Consider the following 19,293-nt stretch of genomic DNA (forward strand, 5'->3'; position numbering starts at 1 on the left):
CAGAGGATCCAATAAAGACCTCACCAAGTGGCACAGATGGTTTAGAACCAACCTCCCGAGGGTCTTCATCAGATGTGATGTCAGGGAGGACAGGGAGATGTGATTAAATTGCCAGAGTTCATGAAAAGGGAGGGAGGGTGCTGTGTTTGGAGTATGCTGGTTACAGTGTGCAGCTAATGTTGGGTCATAGCTGCCAATTCATCCACTTTGTCAGGGAGAGATCTCACGTTCCCCATAATAACAGATGGAATTGCTGGCCGGTACCTCCTAACCTTGCTGCGACGCCCAATCCCGGCCCAAGTACTGCGTCTCTTCCTTCTCACCTCATGGGGGATGTTGGCTTGCTCAGTGGTAGGCAGAACAGCAGAAGCGCCGAGGGCTAACAGCTGCTGACTAACAACAGATCCCTGCTGTAAAGAATGCAAGGTTGGATCTCCACACGCTCTCCGGACACAGATGCCGTAAAAAATGCAATAAGAAAAACGATTTTCCATAAAATTCTGAGCTCCATTGCGGGAGATCAGTCCACAATAGAAAAGCTCAGTCCACAGTCCTAAGTGGGAGCTCAGTCCACCGTCCACAATAGAAAAACAAAAACAAGATTCACAAAAACAACAAAGAAACATATATTAAATTGGAAAAAGGACTCTGTCAGGCTGGAGCTGCTGTAACTGGCTGCCAGCTCGGAGTGGCGCCTGAAGCTTTTTTTAAAGGCATTCACAGGCAGTGAATTAAAACAGGCATTCACATGTGCATATTTAAAGAAACAGGAAAAAAAATAAAGAATGTTAAAGTTGTGGAATAAATAACATTGAAAATTAATTAAATAATAATTAATAAATAATTGAAAAAACTGCCCCGTGTTAGAGAGTGACTTATGATAAGTTATTGCTTGGTTTAACTTTACTACTAACAGCTTTATGGTTCTAGTCTGATCAAAACTCAAGTCAGCTGTGTCACTCAAAAGTAATGATAAACAGAAAGACATATCACTGAATGTGACCGTCATGAACTTTTCAAGGCATTCTTATCAACACTCTGATAACCACAGTTTCAAACAGATGTTTGACCAAATTAATCTAAAATCTATACAAGCAATTTAAGCATCCATTGGAATTTTGAATATATCCTTGTTTGCAATGTTTATGTTCACAGGCTATTAATTAGAAAATTTATACATATACATATATATTTATACATAGCAAGTGAGAGACAAAATATGTTCTCTGATTTTTTGGTTTTTTGCCCATACTGTGTGGCAAGGATAAACAACATATTCAAATGCCACATTAAAATTTTCAAAAGCTTCTTTTTTCAATTAGTTTACAGTTTCCTGATTTGATGATAAATGTGGTACCAAACTAAGGAATACTGTTGAAATGAAGTTCACATGTGATATATTTCAGGTATGGAGAGTCACAGAGCTGAACAATTGCAAAATAATCAATGTTAGAAAGTGACATATGATCAGATATTATTTGGGTTAACTTTACCTCTTACAGCTTTTCACATAGTACTGTGACCAGGATGAAAGTCATCATGAAGTAGCTGTAAACAGTAGACTCATTAACATGAATATTATGGTTCTACTGTGACTCACGTCAGCTGTGTGACCTCATAAAATGATAAACAGAAACACATAGCACTGGATGACACCTTCATGAACTTTTCAAACAGACTTAATAGGTCAAACTATATGTCTGACCCATTATCTATATATATTAGAGCAGTCTAAGCACAGATGTGGAAAACCACTGTTACACCTATTCTATACTCATGTACTTACTGACACCCCATACTAAGACAATATTCATACAAACACACTTTGAGCTTTCTTTACTTATCCTCTTAAACACTTTCTCTTTTTTGAGATTGTGTAATCTCTATAAAGAATATGTGTCTGGTTCAATAGATTCTGATTTAAATGTCCATAATAATCAAATGATCTTTATTGTGCATCATACAATTCAAGATTTAGAGCTGTGTGTTTGTATGAATTCAGGCTGCTATACTTATAGACTAAAAGTACAGTAATCCACTATTTACCCAAACAAGTTATGTTGTTTGGGTAAGTAGATTGGGTTTTTTCTACAACATAATTATTCAACAATCAAAAATTACAAAACAATATATGTGCACATTAATCCAAAGTTTAGTTTTATATGTCCGATATTGTTTCTTAAATGTAGTGACACAAACAGAGTCAAAAATTCATTGTTGGTGTGACATGTGGCTCTATTTACCTTTGAACAATGATGTGCTGCTAAAAAAATAATATGTTATTTAAAAATGTTTTTGTTTAGTAAAAGGACTAAAATCACAAGGACACTGTCACCTTAAAGCCTCATTTTGAATACCATCACAAACAGATGTTTTCCACACAGTTAACAAAGCTCCAGCACATTGCATCACTGCATCTAAATCTAAAAGAAGACAAAAACAAATAAAAATACAATAAAATTAACACAAGGGAAGACTTTTGATTTAATAACTAAGCTCAAAATAAGTGTTACCTTTGAATATTTGTGGGAAAAATCTGATGCTACCCCAAGAATACAAAGCCACACTGGAAACAATGACTTGCAGCCCTCTGTCTTCCTGAAGTGAGGTGCCTGATCAGTAGCAGTGAGTTGACAGAAGTCGGTGTCTGTAAGAGTGGTCAAACACTGATACTCTGTCCATTTGCGTAGAGTCTAAGAAGCTGGAATGCAGGCACACTGTACGAGCTTGTTCTAAAAAATACAGAAAAAGGAACATTTTATTTGTGTAAAGGCCTAAAAACTACAACTAAGTTATACAATGAACAATGTTGAAATACCTTATAGGTGCTGCAGGCCACATAACCAGAATCCAGAGCAATCTCACACTCACATGATGGTGAGGGGAAAGACATGAGCTCTGCAATGAGGTTTGAATGTCTCAGTTGGGACACTGAAGAACTCAGAAGACAGCAATACCTGCACAGAGAGACAGAGTAGAAAAAGCATAGATTTGTAATCCATAATGTGAATTAAAACTCAAAAAGTGTCAACAAGTATAATCATTTGAGTGTGTAATTCTTTATGCAATAAACAGGATTTAAATTAATTAAATGAATTAAAAGCACTGACATTTTTTTAATCAAAGATAAAGAATCATACCTCTCTCTGCTCTGACGATCACTGAGCATCTCTGACAGGAAATACAGTTTCCTCAGTATCAGTCATCATTGATGGTCTCAGAGGTGTGTAGTGTGGCAGCATGGTGATGGTCTCCAGATCAGGCAGCAGGTCAGGTGATGGGTGTGTCATCTTCTCCATTGAAGACACACTGGTATGGCAGTTCATAACACAGCAGTCTCGTTGTGGCATGTAGTTATCTGTGCAGTCCAGCACTGATGGATCAGGTTTGGCTCAGCAGTTCATGAAGATGGTGTTAAGATGTTGTTGTTTCTGCTGAGGATGGTGAAGTTCGAAGGTTTTCCCACAAAGGAAACAGAACTGTGTGTGCCCTGTCTGAAAAAATACATCTACAAAACATAAAGTGCTTTTAACACCACCCACCCTCCCCACCCACCCATCTCAGCCCCCAAGTGCCTATGTAATGCTGGTATGGGGTGTCAGTTACTAAATCTAATTAGTGCGTCAGAAAGCGGGGGCTACACCTAAAGCCCCCGCTTTCTGATGTCTTTGTTTATTAGCAGCTTTTTCCAGCTGCTCAGAGAATTCTGACTTGGCCTTTATCCACCCAAACCCAAACCCACCCGGATAAAGGCCAAGTCAGAAAATGGATGCAGAAACTTTCCATGTACTTCTAAATCAGTTTTTATACATATTCTGTAAGCTGTAAAAATGTTTTTCTCTACATAATGTATCATTATAAACATCTCTGGTAGCCTAAAGATAGTTTAAAACTTTTAACATTTTTTTTTACCTGTAAAACATGATAAGCAAAACCTCATTCATCCCAAAAACATTTGATTCTACAACATTTACTATAATCGAGAAAATATAATTGTCTGTATTTATTCATGTGACCCAATAAATACCTGCATTTGTCTGGGATTTATTTATTTACTATTTCATATTTGAAAGCCCTTTGAGAGGAAGCTCTCGTTTGTTGAGCTACATACGTCAGAGTAAAAAAAGTATCAAAAAAGGAGATGACAATTAACATCCATGAAAAAATGCATTAGTAGATTTAGTCATTTAAAACATGAGAATAAAAAATAAATTATGTACGTTTAATACTTTTTGCAGCATATTTCAGATCTGAGGTGCATGATAACAGAAAGCAGATCTCCCGGCTCTGCATGAAGTACAGCCATGATTTGGTGAAATGATTAATAACATTGCAATAAGAAAGGGTCTTCTTACAGACAGAGTAGGGAAGACAATATGAAGAAATATAATTATTCAATGAAAAATCTTTTTCATGCTCTACAAACAAACTCTGTAACAAACATGATCTGTAATTGTTTCAAAACTCACCAGACGAGTTCATGATTGGCTGGAGGACAGGACACAAAACACAGGGTTGTGGTAACTGTAATATGTCCTCAGAACACCTGAATAGAGACTTTGCTGTGGCTGAGAAACAAAAATAAGGTCAAGCAGGGTGTTCTTGTCTGTAGTGGCAGAAGTGATCAGTTGTGAATACCCTCTGGACTGAAACTGCTCCAGAATCTGTTTCCTTCCATTCTGTAACTGGTTCTCATTAAAATCACCACACACAATTATTGGGTGACAGTCCATTATTTCAAGTGAATCTAAAAGACTTACCAGGTTTTGCATGAATGGTGTCAAACTGTAGTCAGGAGGTCTGTACACAACAGCAATGAGTGCAGGGAATGGAGCCTGAACCTTCAACACTAAAAACTCAAGATCAGTGACATTATGCAGATACTGTTTTACCTGAACCTGAAAATGATTCCTCAAATACACAACAACTCCACCACCACTTCTGCTGGCCATGTGAGGAAAGTTTGTGTAGGACACATGTCTGTTGCGTTTGAACATTGTGTAGCCGTCCAAATGAAGACTGTCTGCAACAAAGGAGCCTTGGAGGTGAGACTCTGTGAGACACAAAACATCTGCTAAACACATTTCATGATGACTCTTGATGTCACTGATGTGAGATGGCAAACCCTCTGTATTGTGATGGATCAGTGTAAGAGTGTCAGGTCTGCTTGCTGTTTCTCTGACCTGAAGAAGAGGCATCATTTCCTCAACGCTGGCTTGTCTCATGGTTTGGAGTGCTGCAGTTACCTCGGGATTGGCATAAATCTTGTTCTCATCCAAGTCCTGTAAATACAGTCCACTGAGAGACGTCACCCTGCTGAGAGCAACATAAGCCATACCTGGTTCAAAAATGTTCTTCATTGAAACTACAGCTGTCTGTGTTGTAAGACCCTGGGTTTTGTGGATTGTGCAGGCAAATGCGAGCTTTACAGGAAACTGTCTGCGTACCGCCCCTTTAAACTTCAGACTCTCCTCTGCTCTCTCAATGTAAACAAGATCATCAGATGCTGCATTAGCACTGCGGTTGTGTCTCATAGGCTGCCGGTTGTCCATTCTGAGCCCCAGTTTAATTATGTGTCCATCATTTTCAGATCTCACCACCTTTATCAGTATACCAAAAGCACCGTTGACCAAACCATTTAGCGTGTCCAAGTTTCTGGTCAGCATCACTCGAGCTCCTTCAGCAACATTCAGGGTGTCGGGTAAATCATTTCGCCCACCTGTAAATGGTTTGTCTCTTCGTGCCATTCTGCCTGTACGTTTATCCTTCTGGAAATCGTCTGCAGTGATGATTATAACGTTTGAATGAAGCTTCTTCAGGGTATCTGTGTTATGGGATTCCACATTCTTGTTGGTGGCATAAATGTGTAAGACCTCGATTGGACATTCTTCTGGTGCAGTCACAGCCTGTGACAACAAATCTCTGTCGCACTGAGAAAGCTCATCTGTCTTTTCTTTGACTCTAATCCTGTTCAACATCTCTGCAAAGGCCACATCATCTTTCTGACGCATGATCTCGGTTAGAGTGATCATCTGAAAATGTTCCTGCCATAGGTCAATCTGTTCTGGATCATAAACACAGAGAGGCTTAGACTGTCGCACTGGTGGCAGCTGGTAAAAATCTCCAACAGCTAAAACTGACATTCCACCAAAAGGTCTCTGAGTGCCTTTGATTTGTTTCAGTCTTGCATCCACATAGGTAAAAAGGGGTTTTGAAACCATCGAAATCTCATCAATAACAATAATTTCAGCATTCAAAAGCTCAGATCTGACTTCATCCAGTTGGTTACCAAGTCCTTGAATGGGTGGTTTCAGACTCCTGGGTAGTTTGAGTAGAGAATGTAACGTAGAGCCATTGATAGAAAAAGCTGCTGTACCAGTAAATGAAGTCAGTAAAACAGTTGGATTTGATATGTCAGCTTCTTCTGCATTAGAAGGCAGTCTGCTCAGGATCTTTGATGCTTCAGAGTGAATACATTTAATCAGATGTGACTTTCCAGTTCCTGCACCACCGTTGATATAGAAGAAAAATGGATCTGGGTTCAAACCACAAACGCGCTGAATACACCAGTCTCTTATAGCATAGAACACGCAGGCCTGCTTCTGGTTCAGATTCTGATACATTACACGTACCACAGCTGGATCGACTGCAGGTTGTTCTCTGATGGCTCTGATCTCTGTTACAGCATCAGACTGACGACTGTAGTCGGGAACATTCTCCTGTTCGTTCTCATCATCAGAATGTCTCTCAGGAAGATTCTCATCACATTGCAACCTCACAACTTCAGATTCAGGAGCAAGATTACACCATTCATCGATCACAACGTCCCTATTTTGTTCAAACTCTTCCAGTGCACTCTCAATATCCTCAGAGTTCTTCTCATACTTGTCTTTATTTCTCTTCACAACCCTTTTCACAGACTCACTGTGGTCTGAACATGGAAGTCGCACAAAACCTGAGTTGTAGAAGGACTGATAGGTTTGGAACCCTTGTGGTTTCAGTTCCTGCTCTGATCTGTGTGGAAGGTAAAGTCTCAACAGTCGTCCATAATATTGCTCAGGATCTTTTTCCTGTGAACAGTGGTAATACCTGATTATAGCTGGTTTATCATTCTTTCGCCTTTGTACAAATCCAAGCTGGTTTAGAAGAGGAAGCACATCTTTTCCTTCATTTGGACCACTCACCAACCGGCACAAGGCAGCAAAATCAGCCAGGGACATTTCCTCATATTCTGGTGTCTCAGGTCTGCATTTGTATTTATCGCTCAAACTTGTCATCCAAATATTACAACTGTCGTGTGTTGTGGATTCCAGGTAGCTCATCGGGCGGCTCATTTTTACTGGGTTATCATCTGTTGGTACAAATACAACACTGCGGGAACATTTTTTCATTTTTAGGCCACAGACTCGAGTCACACACTCCTGTGCACTGATTTCTCTCTTTTTTGAGTAAGCCTGCATCACAGCTCTCATTTCATCACATTCATTGACCGTGTTCTTATCAGAGTTGTCAATAACTGTCTTCAGGTATTCAGAGAGGCCAGATTCTTTCTTCGTTATATATTTACAGAGGTATTCTATACATGAATAGGCATTCAATATTAACGAGACATCTAAATTAGAGTTCCAGGCTTCAAGCAGGTCTGGGTTGTAATTGTTGATCCAACAGTCCTTTGGGTCACGTTTCAGAATCAGAGCTGTTTTCTTGTTTATGTCTTGGAGGCATTGTTCATACTCATTCATTGTCAAGTTGCATCGTGACAGAATCTGCTCTATGGTGAGAGAAGCAGCTTCAGGTTCCTTCAGCAGGTTCAACAAAGGTCTGAGTTTGGCTTTTGCAGCTTCAGTGTCTGAATCCTCATCCTTTCTCACAATCATTGTTCTTGTGGATGGTGGTTTTGGGAACCCAAATCTACAACCAGAGTTCACACTCTTAAAGCATGTTTTTGTGTGGTTTTTGCTGTGCTTTTGTAGTTCAGCGACTTTTTTGTGCAGTTCAGGCTGTTTTTCTGGATCAGGCAGTTGAGCTGAGATGTATCTGTCCACAAAGTCACAGACAGTTTGGTCATCATCCACATCTACTTCTACCTTTTCTCGAATCCACAGCAACATGTGTATATGCGGACTACCTCTGTGCTGGAACTCAACTCTGTAAAAGTAATCAATGATTTCACCAAGGGGCTGTGCAGGAGAAAAAAGCAAATCTCTGAACAAAGCCTCAACACGCTTATCAAACATTCGCATGGTGGTTACTGGATTTGATCTTAGAATTTCACACTTTTCTGACCAGTCCAGGGCTTCAAAATCAACCTCTTCACCTTGCTGTCTCTTTATTGCTTGAATCACTTCAGGCCATCTCATCTCAGCAGCAGAGAAAGTGACAAAGAACTGAGGTGTTCCTATTTGACGAACCATACTGAATAAATCTCTGGTAGTTTTCTGCCAGTAAGCTGGAGTTCCTCTGAGTGGCTGCATAAATCTGATTGCATCTTTATTTCTTACCAGCTTCTCTACTTCTGTCTTACTTTGTAACATTCCTGATGTGATTTTGCGTCCGTCTTTGGTCATAGTTTTACCTTTCCTTAGCTGTATTGTCATGCTGGAATTAGCCAGGTGTATTTCAGTGACAAACTGTGAGAAAAACAGGTAATTTGTATCTTTAGCAAATCTTGCATCAATGTTGAAAAGCCTTGACTTGAAGTAAGCACTTGGTGTGAGTTTAAGACGTCTCTTTTCATCCAGTGTATTTTGCCCGGTAGGAAACTGCACAGGAAATGCCATGGCTTCCAAATGAGGAGTTCTGAAGAAGCTAACAGGATTGTTTCTTTCTGCAGGAGCCACACAATATGTGTTATCAGTGAAACAGAGAATCTCTTCTGAAATGTCTACAGGCTGCAGACAACTTTCTAGAGCAAAACCTCCATTGTTCAAATCACTTTCTGGTTCCTCTGGATTTTGTTCCTCTGGTTGTTCATCACAGGATTGCATATTAATATCTTGTTCTATTTCAGACTCGGTTTCACTCAAAAGGGCATCTTTTTCATAGTTGTCAATTTCCATTAAATCTGCTTCATCATAATCATCACTTCCCATGCTGGCTTCATCACTGCTGTCATCATCAGGTAACGTGGGATCACAAAGCAATGCATCATCTCTGATAATAATATCTGTGTACTGCGGATGAATCTGTTTCAGTTTGCGCAGGGCTTGGATCAGTTTAGACCAGGTGACAGTCTGGAACAGCTGATGGCCTTTGTAGCACAGTCGTCTTTTTAGCTTGATCCTCATTATCTGTGATTGGTTTCTGAGCCGAGGTAAAGAATCAACTGTTTGTTGGACTTCAGATGGTACACACACCACATTACCACGTATGAGTCTTTGTCTGCCCTTTGGAAGAGGAATAATCTTAGCAAATGGTATGCATTTGGCAATCAGATGTCTCTCCAGAATGTTGAGATCACACAGTTCAGCTGGGATATCCTGCAGTTCTAAACCATTGACAGCAGCAAGCCTTGGCATGCGTCCACTTTTGAGGGAACTGTGACACGTGTGACAGATATACTCCTTTTTTCTCTCAACGGGAAAGCTGCAGTGATCATTACATGCTTCATCACACATATGAACAAATTTACCAGTTAGACACTGCTGAGCTACAATTTGGTGTTTTGAGTAATTGTTTCTTTTGCAGATTTTCACCTGATTAGGAAAAGAAGCTTTTAGACAAACAGTACAAACATAAGATGGTGCTGACTTAATGTTTGATCTGAAACGAGATATGGCCTCATTCATTAAACTGTTATCTGGATGACACTGTAAACTTTCAGCTGGTCGATGCATCTGACGATATTTTCTTTTTATTTTCATTGCACATCTGAAATTATGCATCTGTCTAAAAGAAAAACCATTCCAATATTTTACTCTCATTCGTTCTCTCATATTGTCCTTGTGTTGCTGCTGAAATTGTTTCTCTTCTCCATAACGTTTAGTGACGTAAGATCGTTTTTTCTGTCTAAATTCTTCACTTTCTTTATATAGGTTATATACATATGACCTCATGTAAGCTTTATGTTTCTCTCTGAATTCAGCACAAGTTCTGTATGTTCTTCTAATATGTTCCTTCTGCTTTTCTCGGAACACGGGAGATTCTCTGTATGTTCTTCTTATTCGTTCCTTCTGCTTTTCTTTGAACATAGGAGATTGTCTATAAGATTCTTTATATGTTTTTCTCATATGTTCCTTCTGCTTTTCTCGGAAAATGGGAGATTCTCTATATGTTCTTGTTATACGTTCCTTCTGCTTTTCTCGGAAAATGGGAGATTCTCTATAAGTTCTTGTTATACGTTTCTTCTGCTTTTCTCGGAATAAAGAATCTTCTTTATACATCCTTCTGACACGTTCTCTTTTTCTCTCTCTAATTTTAGCACTATCTCTGTAGATTTTTCTCAAATGTTCTCTCTGTTTCTCTCTATATGTAGCATTGAGTTTATACAGATTATTTTTGTACACACTCCTTTTCTTACTGTGATCAGAATCATGAGACTTTCTACTAGAATCGTTTTTCTTTGCCTTAAAGCTTTCATCAAAAGTGTACGTCTGTCTCTCTTTCTTTTTCTCATTTTCCTTTCTCTGTGGTAGTTTTTCTTGGACCAATAATCGTCTCCTAATCTTTCTCCTTTGCTGTTTATTATGCTTCAACAGTTTATGTGAGAGTTCCTCTGTTGTCTTAGTTAAACAGGAGGCAGTGTTTAAATCATTCTGAGGAACAGATTCTTTTGTTACCTGAGTGTCTCTTACAGAAGATGCAGAGGTTTCTATTTCTAAATAATCAGAAGGACAATTGTTCAGCTCAGCAGCTGGCTCATTTGAATAATCCACTCTGGATGACATCACTTCAGTGGCTAAAGTGTCGGTCACAGTTTTCTGTGTCTGCTCAGTGGATTTTGGGGTTTCAAATTCAGGTTCATTTAAAGCTGGTGCTGGAACAGTTGTAGCTGTTTGTCTGTTTTCATCAGCATCTCTTTGGTCAGCTGCGTTTTCACTGTGAAACTCTACAGGCTGTAGCTCATAAGTGCAGGTTGGTGCGATGCTAAACATTCGGTACAAGCGTTTGATCCTGTCAATCATGTCGTTAAGACGTGTGAATTTTAACATAACTGCAGTTCCACCACTTACAGCTAGCGACAATGGCATTCCTGTAGACTTACGTGGGTGAGGGTCAAAATATGCGTATTCACCTGAAGTCAGCCTGCAAACTGCGATGACTGTTCCTCCCATGACTAGCAAAGCGTAGCGAACGTCTGAAACCAAACACTGTAGTCCCTGTTCAAGGCTCGGAAGGTGATCTGTATCATCAAATGTGCCATAATGAGCAAACTGAGACATGTCCACTTGATACTCGTGTCTGCGGCTGGTGACCACTGTGGGAAGCTCATCGCAGGCTAGAAACACACTGTTCACAAACCTCTTTCTGGCATCTGAATACACGGCATGGCCTTTGTCCAACACACGGTTTAGATCTGCTCTGGTAATGAATTCATCCTCGTGTAAGAATGACAGGAAAACCAAACTGTTAGCCATGCATTGCTGATTCCTGTATTTTCCATACTTAGCAGAGGCCTGGCTTCGGGATGCACAGATGCTACTCACTCGTGGACGAGTTTCACTGTTTGTAACCTGTACATGAGACGGTCCTGGAGCTTCTCCATCATGCTGTGTTTGCACAGTTACCTGGGCTTCAGTCTGGATTACCAGCTGTACTTTAGCATCTGGCACACATGCTGAGCAAACACCTCTCTTTACCACATCTGCATAAGACACTGCGGCTGTCTGAGCACTGCTCTGCACTTCTGGACTGGGATTAGTTGTAACAGACACCTTTACCTGCTCACCGGTCTGAGAAACATTTACCTGTTGATGACTTTCACTGTTTGTAACCTGTACATGAGACTGTCCTGGAGCTTCTTTCTGCTTTTGCCATCTAAGCTTCTGGGACTGCGACCTTTGACTTTTTCTTGGCATTTTGTTGAAGTACAAACTGGACCTTATATGTATTTATACACAAATGTACTCAAAAGTCAACCTGTAAACACTGAAAAACTAATGACTTTAATGACTATTAAATCAGAGATTTATCAGAATTGATGTAAAAGGCTGACTTAAATACAAACTCAATATAAAAGTTATTTAAAGTTCTTTGAAAACACTTTGGTCTGTTTTATTGTAACTTTTTCAAAAACTGTATATTACAACTTCTTATATTTTTTTAACCAGACTGGATAACAAATAGGTCTATACTTCTGTAAAGTAATATGCAGAATAAATCTCAACAATCAATCAACAGGCTATGATAAAAAATCTTAGCTTTTAAGTAGACTTTGTGTAAATGTTTCAGATATTTAAAATTTAAAGCAAATATAAGGAGCTGTGATGGTGTGGTGATCAGATGACAGGCGATGGGGATTCTTCAGCTGGATGTTCTGCAGCAGTCAGGAAACAGGAAGTCTGGGTTCACAGGGCAGCCTCTAGATGACAATTGTAACTGAACACTTACACTGAGTGACAAAAAGGGTTTGTCCTTCGATAATAATAGTATAAACTTGTAGTCAAATGTTATAGCCAACGAAACAGACTTGAAAAATGTATTTGAATCAAATTTAATATTTATGTGAATATAGCACTCTGAATATATTATAGAATAGTCAGATTATCTTATTACAAATAAACCTTATAAAAAGGTGTATATTTTATATAATGTATCAAAGTAATTGCACCAGTAAGCCAAACTATCAGTGTTTATTCCAAAGTGTAATGCCAAGTTAAAACTACAAATGTAGGGCTGTATAAGTAGTTTCTACTATAAGTTCTACTGCACTGCAATTCTACTACTGTATATTCAACTTTCTAATTGTTATTTTCCAGCAAAATGAATGGAGAGAGAGTTTAATGACAGGAAAGGAGGAGCAGTGAGAGTGGAGATCTCTCAGAATTCTGAATATAGATTGATAAAGTTCTGGTAACTTCAATTGCCAAAAACTTGGATTTTTCAAAACTTGGATTTTTCAAAACTTGGATTTCTGAAGACTTGGATTTTTCAAAACTTGGATTTCTGAAGACTTGGATTTTTCAAAACTTGGATTTCTGAAGACTGGGATTTCTGAAAACTGGGATTTCTGAAGACTGGGATTTCTGAAAACTGGGATTTCTGAAGACTTAGATTTCTGAAGACTTAGATTTCTGAAGACTTAGATTTCTGAAGACTTAGATTTCTGAAGACTGGGATTTCTGAAAACTGGGATTTCTGAAGACTTAGATTTCTGAAAACGAGATAGAGTGCTTGGGATAGATTTATACAAGATAGAATGGCTGTCAAATTAGATAGAGCAGTTGGGATAGAGTGATACAAGATAGAATGGCTGTCAAATTAGATAGAGCAGTTGGGATAGAGTGATACAAGATAGAATGGCTGTCAAATTAGATAGAGTTGGGAGAGTGATAGGATAGACAGAATTGCTTGATAATGATAGAGGGAGAGGGTTTTCTGCAGCAGGTCACCTGTAAGACACAAAAGGACTAGAATTAGTCATATTTCCAATATGCTTGGATTGACCATATTCTTCAGACTACATGGCGCACCTAAAATCCTGTCATTTTCTCAAAAATATACAATGTGCCTAGTGTATCGATTCTGGTTATGCTTACTGACCTCAAACTGGATTTCTGTGGTACACAGCGATCCAAATTCTGTCAAATATTTTAGTAAGACTTTGGTAAGCTACAAAGCTGCGCCGCTTGATGTATTGTCAGAGCATTATGGCTACCCTAGTCAGGACCCTCGTAGAGTAATTTGTACGGTGCTTCAACATAACATTACGGTGTGTGTACAAGGACCTGGCACGTGTTAAGAGACATGCTTAAGAAGCAGATTTCAAATTGATCAACCCATGAAGAGTTTGATGGATTTGTGGATGAGGAATGAACTGAAAAAGTGAGTGTATTGTTCTCTATTTTATGTGTTACAACTGAGCAGTGTTGAGAGTTGTTGTGAATGACTTGAATAAAGTTTGACTTATCTGACTGTTTGTTTGGCTTAATCTGCCTTAAAAACAGACTTGTTTATTGACATTATGCCTTATAATCTCAAAAATACAGTAAATGTAGGGCTTTAAATACTAAAGAGTTCTACAGTAAATTATCGGACTGAACAGAATGACAATGTTTAACAAATGATGGTGGAACTGTTATAAGGACATTTTTGCGTTCTATTAAAACAATAAACTAAGTCTATAAACTCAAACCAAGACGTGCTGCTACAGTAACTTACTGTAAATATTATATGGTCCAAATAAACCCGCACACTGAGGTTACAGCAGACAGTTTCAGGCCTCCTGCTTTAAACACTTTATATCCATTAAACTCAAAATTATCTATTGACTGGCCAAAAAGAACACAAAACCTTTCTCACATTTGCCTAAAAACATCTTGATGATCAGCAAGAGCTGTGCGGACTCACTGTACTAAACTGAATCTTCTAAAGTGAGAGAAATATTTCAGAAAAACACCAGCATTAAAGTCAAACATGGTGCCGTTACTGTGATGGTCCAGAGTTCCTTTACTACTTCAGGACCTACATCAACTCATCAGGTCCTGAGCTTAAGTCTAATCACACTTGGGATTTGCAACAGGAAATTGATCTGAAGCACACAAGCAAGTCCAACTGACTAATCAGAATCTCGACTTTAATGAAATTGAGATCCTTCAAATGATTTCAAAACACTATTTTTGACCTTAATTAAGGCAACTCTGAAATTAAAGTGGACCAAAATCCCCCAGTGATGTAAGTCAGTCATTACTATTTACTATAAATGCTTGATGGTAGTTGTTGCTATCAGGGCTTTCACAGCTGGGTATTAGAGAACAGATAGCTCTGGTTTGGTTTTCTCTGCTTCATACATGAAATCATCACTTTAAAACTGCTTGTATTTGTATTTATCCAGGTCATCCTTATTAGAAGATTTGAAACATGTGACAAAAAACCATAAACAAAATAAATCTGCAAGGAAGAAAGACTTTTCCCAGCACTGTACCTCAGACAAAACCTATACTTACCAGACTTGAGACGATCAGATCAGCAGTCTAGAAAAAGGAAACAAAACATCAGATCACTGTTTAATGTTTCAGACTGTTGAGCCTCTTCACACACAATCCAATTTACTGTGACATTAAATAACTAGTCAAATGCTCCATTTCTTCATGCCTTTATGAACTCACTGTAGTCTAAAGAGGGCACAATTTAATTGCAGAGTCGCAGATGGCTTTAACATGTTTAATAAAAACATTCGTACTACACAATTGCAAAGAATAGGCACCAATATTTGTTGGCACAAATGCAGGATACACCAAATATTTCGTACACAGAAGCTTTGTGGCTCCAACATTTTCTATCACAAGTCAGTTCTAATAACATGTGAAGAACGACAACTTTTAATCACATTTCAGATTAAAAATGTTGAATACAAATTAATTATTTAAATCAGAAGCAACAGAAAACCACAACAACAACAGTGGCACACCATTTTTTTTAATGAAAATTTCTTAAAAATATTACACTAAAAAGTCATTCCATTGTACTTGTTGCTAACAATATTTATGTGTTTTGCAGTATATCCCTTTTTGGCAACATTTATATTAAATTTTAAAACATTGGCTTTAATATACCTACTCACAACTGTACTTCTCTTACATTTTATCATTGCTTAAGTGTTTAAGCTATCACTTACAGTCACTCAGGCAAAATACTTCTAGTGTTTCGACTTCATGCTAATTCATAAGTGGAATGAAAGAGACAATAAAAATCGATAGCTGTGGTGCTTTTAAGTGTTTAAGGTACCACCTATACTCACCTACAGCACTTTCATAGTTTTGTTTGATACTTAAATCCACAAACATAAGGAGAAATCGAACAACTGCATAAAGATATCTCTGACATTTAACTATGTTTGGACTTGATAAGCCATCAAAAATTAAAATCAGACAAAAATGGGCTATTAAACTTCATTGACATTTTCAGGGGTAGTCAGTGGTCCTGTGTGGGGGCTTTGCTGCTACAGATTCTAAATCCTAACTATTTGTTTTTGCCCATGGTGAATGGCAAGATGACACAAAAAGCCAAACTACTATAAGTAAATTACTAACATTACCATTATTGTCTACTTACCAGCAAAGGCAAAACCAAGGATCTGTTCACTCTGTGTAACAAAAGACAAAGAACAAAAATACAGGCTCAGACAACTCCAATCAGCCTTACAGTCAATACTTCATCACTCTCTGTAGTCAAAAAGCTTCTGGAAACTTCTTTGTTTACCACAGCTGGAATACAAACAACAACTCTCCTCTGTTTCTTTCCCGCACCCTATAAAGATTATCATCTTCATAAAGGTAATATGTAGTTTTATCCATTTGCAATAAGCCACACAAGTTCTTAGTCATGTAATGCTCCAAATTTAGGTTCGATTACTTAAGAGAGTAGATATCGTAACCAATGATTTGCAACACCTAGCACAGCACACTTTATCAAATGGTGATGTTGTGGAGGTAAGCATCAACGACACAGAGCTCTCAGTTCTCACTCCTTCTTTATTCGTCTCTCACATCAACTGCTCATATCACGCCAAAAAACAGAAGAACACACTTTCTCGTGGTCCACCACAATGTCACAATTTAAAAGTAGGCAACAATCACAAATGATAGCTTGTATGGAATGTTTGTAGGCTTTAACATTTGAGGTGGCCTGAATTCAAATTCTATTAACACAATAAAAACAAACAGAGTCTATAAACTTACACCAAGATGTGCTGCTACAATAACTTACTGTAAATATTATATGGTCCAACAAAACCAACACACTGAGGTTAGAGCAGACAGTTTCAGGCCACCTACTTAAAATTCATGCCACATCACATCTTCCTTAATCCCCAAAGTTCTCAAATCCCTGTTTCTGTGTGTACTTACCTGGGACAACAGTACATCATAATATCTGGGCACACAGAAACAGGGATTTGAGATCCGTTAACATAAAAGTAAACAATACTGTTTCTACATATTTCAATCACATTTGGGGCACATTTAATACACAGCCATAAGCACTCCACTAAATCTAGGACGTACTTATAATGACCGATTTAAAGGCCTAATTAAAAATATATATGATCATAATTTCTTTGTAGATCATTTAATCATAAAATACAGAAATGAGTGCTGTGCTATGCTTTTTATTTTTTCCAGTCATCAACAAAATCTTTAATTATAAAAGACTAATTCAAAGAGCAGTTTTCAGACAGTGACTTAATTTAATGAAGGGAAAGAAGCTTTTGAAATCCACAAGGCCCTACTTGAAGACTTAATTGTACCTAAACTGCTGTTCATGAGCTGCTCTAATGTGAAAAAATATGCGCTGCTACAATAACCTACTGACCTCTGTAGGTCTGGAAATGTTTACACAGACTTTTCTAGGATTTGATGACTTTTGATGATCACCAATAGCTGTGCTCACTCACTGCACTAAACTGAATCTCCTATGATGAGAAACATTTCCCAGCACTGCACCTCAGAAAAACCTTTACTTACCAGACTTGAGACGATCAGATCAGCAGTCTAGAGAAAGAACAATTCATCAGATCACTGTTTGATGATTCAGACTGTTGAGCCTCTTCACACACAATCCAATTTACTGTGACACAAATTAACTAGTAAAATCCTCAATTACTTTAAGCTTTTTTAAGTTTACTGTAGTCTAAAGAGGAGATAATTGAACTGCAGGGTCTCACATGGCTATAGCAAGTGTAATAAAAGCATTATTACTACAGAAATGCAAAGAACAGGCACCAATATTTATTGGCACAAGTGCAGGATACACCAAATATTTCCTACACAGAAGCCTTGTGGCTCCAACATTTTCTACGACAGGTCAGTTCTAATAAAGTGTGAAAAACCAAAACATTTAATGTCCTTTTAGGTTAAAAACATTAAATACAAAGTAATTCTTGAAATCAGAAGCAACAGAAAACCTCATCATGTTTTGGTTAGTCTGATATGAATATGCAAATCCTAAAATACATGTAAATATTGACATGTTACAATAACAGAGGTGCAGAATGCTTTGTGATTAAAATTAAATGTCTTAAAATATTACACTAAAAATTCCTTTCATTGTACCAGTTGTTAGGAATATTTATGTATGTTGCAATGTCCCTTTTTCGCAACATTTCTATTTAATTTTAAAACACATTATATTCACTAAATAAGTAATAAACTAATTCGACACATTGGCTGTAATTTACCTAACAATGTCCACTCACACCTCTGGTTCTCTTCGTTTTTATTATTGCTTAACTGTTAAAGCTATTACTTATACCGAGTCAGGCAAAATACTTCTACAGTGTTCTGACTTTAATGTAATACATCAGCAGAATTTGACAGACAATATAAATCAATACCTGTGCAGCTCTTAAGTGTTTGAGCAACCACTTATACTGACTCACCTAAAAAACTTTAATTGTTTTGTCTGCTACTTAAATCCACAAACATAAGGGAGAAAATGAACATCTGTATAAAGACATCTGACATTTAACTATGTTTGCATTTAATAAGCCATAAGAAATTTAAATCATACATAAATGGGCTATTAAACTTCAGGGACATTTTCAGGGACAGTCAGAGGCCCTGTGTGGGGGCTTTGCTGCTACAGGTCACAAATCCTGTGTTTTTGCCAATCAGTAAATGGAAACATATCACAAAAAGTCAAACTACTGTATGTAAGTCGTCAAATGTGCTACACAATGCCAGGTTCATACTGCTTCAGTTACAATCACTGTTTACTTACCAGCAAAGGCAAAACCAAAGATCTCTTTCACTCTGTGTAACAAAAGACAAAGCACAAAAATACAGAGTGAGACAACTCAGATCAGCATCAGAGTCAACACTACATCACTCTGTGTAGTCCAAAAGATTCAGTACACTTCTTTGTTTACCACAGCTGGAATATAAACAAAAATTCTTCTCTTTTTTTCTACACCTTATTAAAGATTACTGTCTTCATTAAGGTAATATGTGGTTTCATCCATTTGTAATAAGCCACACAAGTTTCTCAGTTATGTGATAGCTCTATTAGTTTGGTTCTATTAGATAACACAGTAGATTTCATAAGCAATGATTTGCTACACCTAGCACTGCACAATTTATCAAATTCTGACATCACAATTTCAAAGCATGAACAATCATAAAATTAAAGCTTGGTGAT

The 19,293-nt window shown here is 37.9% G+C and overlaps 2 long non-coding RNA genes across 2 annotated transcripts; both read right to left on the reverse strand.

The window, feature by feature from the left end:
* Positions 1-1,227: 1,227 nt before the first annotated feature.
* On the reverse strand, positions 1,228-2,876 carry LOC109201032 (uncharacterized). Its single transcript, XR_002061062.2, has 3 exons — positions 2,819-2,876; positions 2,514-2,732; positions 1,228-2,423 (listed from the first exon to the last, which is right to left on the reverse strand). It is a non-coding gene; the product is annotated as an uncharacterized LOC109201032 (long non-coding RNA).
* Positions 2,877-12,198: 9,322 nt separating this feature from the next.
* Positions 12,199-19,235, reverse strand: LOC109201030 (uncharacterized). Its single transcript, XR_002061061.2, has 3 exons — positions 18,877-19,235; positions 17,622-17,648; positions 12,199-13,550 (listed from the first exon to the last, which is right to left on the reverse strand). It is a non-coding gene; the product is annotated as an uncharacterized LOC109201030 (long non-coding RNA).
* Between the last annotated feature and the right edge of the window lie 58 nt (positions 19,236-19,293).

Source organism: Oreochromis niloticus, unplaced genomic scaffold, assembly GCF_001858045.2.
Source record: "Oreochromis niloticus isolate F11D_XX unplaced genomic scaffold, O_niloticus_UMD_NMBU tig00003256_pilon, whole genome shotgun sequence".
NCBI classification, from domain to species: domain Eukaryota; kingdom Metazoa; phylum Chordata; class Actinopteri; order Cichliformes; family Cichlidae; genus Oreochromis; species Oreochromis niloticus.